The 3,303-nt window shown below is 41.0% G+C and overlaps 1 long non-coding RNA gene across 1 annotated transcript; it reads left to right on the top strand.

Moving 5' to 3' along the window:
• The first annotated feature begins 551 nt into the window (after positions 1-551).
• Positions 552-2,859, top strand: LOC120106846. Its single transcript, XR_005508852.1, has 3 exons — positions 552-890; positions 2,172-2,327; positions 2,423-2,859. It is a non-coding gene; the product is annotated as an uncharacterized LOC120106846 (long non-coding RNA).
• Positions 2,860-3,303: the final 444 nt, after the last annotated feature.

The following is a 3,303-nucleotide window of genomic DNA, read 5'->3' as shown; positions in this document are numbered from 1 at the left end:
GGAGGAGTTGGCTTCCACTTCAGCCCTGACGCCTTTGAGCGCACCTGATCTCTGAATGGGGACACTGACATGCCTCCAGACCCTTTTGACATGGAAAGATGGTGTCCACTCCATTCAACTCATCATTGGTGCCTAAGCTCAAATAAGTTAAGCCATGGAAGGCCCCATTATTGGAGGGGAAGAGGTTCTTCCAGGGCAACCACCCATCTAGAACCTCTACTAATCATCAGTCCATCAAAGTCTCGATCATATCGACGGAAAAGAAAGCAAGCAGGAAGATATCAAGTGCATGGCCAACAGAAAAGCATCACAGATTTCCATACTTATATAAATACGCAACCCAAGGAGAAATCTAACAAGGAAGGTGCCTTCGAGGCGATTTAGATACGGTTGCAATAGAATCCAGCACAAAACAAGCCTGCCTTCATCATTCATGCTTGTCTCCCTTCAAGTCTACAATCACCCACATGCCATTTCTGAACTGAATTCAAAAGATGTATAGGGTGGATGAACTGCAACGACCACCATATAATTATGGCAGAGAGTGGACACTTGGCTTGTCAGCATCCATGCGTCTCGCATGGTCCTCGCGTCCACGCGTTGGGTGGATGCTGCTCGGCAGATAAAATTCCTTCATTTGTGTGGCTACAGGACCGGGGTCCCCCGCGCAAAGGGATCGGCCGAGGGCTGGAGCCGGGAGGGCAGCATTGATTGGGTTGAGCTTTTGTGCAGTGGTGGTTAATGGCCTCATCTTAACTCTCCTTCCATATTCCTGTCACATGGGCCTACATGTACCCTGGGCGCTGCCATGGGACCTGAATAAAGGCCACATGCCGATGGGGCAGTGATGAGAACGATGGTGCTCTCCTCCTCCATATTGGCTTAAAAAGGTGAACGAGACCGGATTTTGGAACACCTTGGCCGTCAAGCTACAGTTATGCTTGATTTTTACTGATGTTATAGAAGTTGAGAATTGAGAACTTAAAAGCTGGAACCGGAGAACATTGAATCCATTCCGATGCAACCATATCTATGATGTCTCACTTATGTTGGAGATGAGAATCCAGTAGCTGTTGCGGCATCAAGACCGTGAAAGTGGGATGTGATAGGTTCCGAGGCATAGAAGAACCACGGCCGCACAGCCAATGGATTCTCGAGTGCAACAGAAAGTGAGACATATAGACATGGTTGCATTAAAAGGGGATGCGATAGGTTCCGAGACATGGCAAAACCATGGTTTCCCATTGTTCAATATCAGCTGAAAGAAGGGAATACTCCTACTCCTAAAATTTTCCTGGGTGAACTCATGAAACAGTCAATTAAGCACAATTAACATTTTTTTTTCCTCAAAAGAAATACAGTAGACTCTTTGATCAATGTGTTGATAAATAGTTCGGTTGCATGCTTCGGTAATATCAAGTCCCTGAAGTTTAAGGATCGGTATTTGTCTTAAAACAATTGTCAAACCAGACAGAATTTTTTCAACAAGTAATGTTTTAACCTTGCTTTGAACAGCTCTTGATAAATGACAATGCTTTAAGCAATGGAAGACTGGATTTACTTGAGCCTAAGAGCATCAAGTGTTTCTTATTATTGAGCCAAACTTTCAAGTGCTTGTTTCCAATGACCGACAACAAGGTCGATCTGTTTCTTGAATGCAATGACTGCAGTTTTTCCTTATGCTCAAAATATCCCTTTGTGCCCATGAGGCAATTTGCCCTTGCTTATTGAGTGCTCTTAGCTTCTGGAGTTGATTTATTATGTGAATTTTCATGTAGTGCAGTAGGCCTTGTGGTGAGAGAGCAGCATGGACATTTGGCCAGGCTTGCTCCCATTTAAGGAATCCAAAATAAAAGGACTCTTCATATGCCTGAATAGCACAGCTGAAGGATGAACTTTAGGCCCCTTCTTGTCCCATATTCCAGACATGAATTGCAGCTAATTGGCTGGAAACATTCATCAAACTTTTTGATAATTTGAGAAAATTACAATGGCTGCAATAAACTTAAAGGAACAACCAAGGATTTTATAAGGAATAAATATATTAAGTTTTTGATGTGTCAAATGCTTACAGAGAACTTAATCTGGTTCGGTGCTAATGTCGTCATCCGTTAGTGTATACTTTGAGCATGATGCTAACTTAAGGGTGTGGTATATTACAACTGTGCCAGATTGTGGCTGCTAATTTCTGCTCTACTTCCTGTCATGACCTCATCAAGGTGCCAAAGGCTCTAATTGCAAGTTTTCTGGGTTGGACTACAAAATAATAGCCTCCACCAACACTTCTTGCTTTGTCTTACATGTATATACTATGAATGAAATGTGAGGTATAGTGAGACTATTTGCCAACAACAAATATTTTTTGCTCTGCTTTTCACTACATACAGCAAACTCATAGGGTTGAGTTATTGAAATGATGCAGTTGGTATGATGTTACTGGGCTGCCACGCAACTAATCTCGAAAGACTTAATTGTGTGGTTCCACATGCAAGTTCAGCAGGAAATAGACTAAACGAATTATGTGAAACATGGAAATGGAAGGACTGAAACTTTTCTCGATACTTGATGAGCTAAACAACTGCGTTTTGCAGTGATTACATGGGTGAGGTGGCTTCAGTGACATCAACTTAATACTCATTACAGTGTTTCCGCTTTCCATCGAAGCAGCAGGGCCATCAAGTGATATGTGACCACATCCACAATGTGGAAACATTACAATTATATGCTTGTCCTTCTTGTGTTTTTGTCCCTATGAATGAAATCTGAGCTACACCAAGACTATTTCCCACAAATAATATTTTTTCTCTGCTTTTTACTGCATGCACTAGTTTCTGAAAATGATATTCATCATGTAATATAGAGCAATTTAAAAATCTGTGGATTGTGTGGAAGTATTCTATTGATTACGGTATTAGCAGCCTGCAGCATTGAAGTTTACAGTATAGTTTGCAAAATACTAGTCTTATGTGCCAGTGAACTATATACCAGTCTTATAGTATAGTTTGTTGTGAAACCAAACCTGTAAATTAATTTCAAAATACCAGTCTTATGTGCAAGTGAACTAACTTAAGGTAGTACTGGAAGAGCAGATTTTTGCAAGTCAATCTTTGTTTGCTTCCTTCTTTTGAGCTGGACACACAAGTCAGAGCCCCTTTATTTGAACAATCTTTCCAAAATAAGATTCCTAAGTTGAGGATTGTATTTCACTTGTATTGGTGAAATTTATGCATACTGTCTTGATGAACCACTTCATTTTTTTCATTAATTAATAATGAAAACTGTAGCGATGTCAGGCACTTAGTA

Source organism: Phoenix dactylifera, unplaced genomic scaffold, assembly GCF_009389715.1.
Source record: "Phoenix dactylifera cultivar Barhee BC4 unplaced genomic scaffold, palm_55x_up_171113_PBpolish2nd_filt_p 000664F, whole genome shotgun sequence".
Taxonomy (NCBI): Eukaryota; Viridiplantae; Streptophyta; class Magnoliopsida; order Arecales; family Arecaceae; genus Phoenix; species Phoenix dactylifera.
Note: the sequence above shows the minus strand (reverse complement) of the source record. Positions and strands in the feature narration are given on the sequence as shown.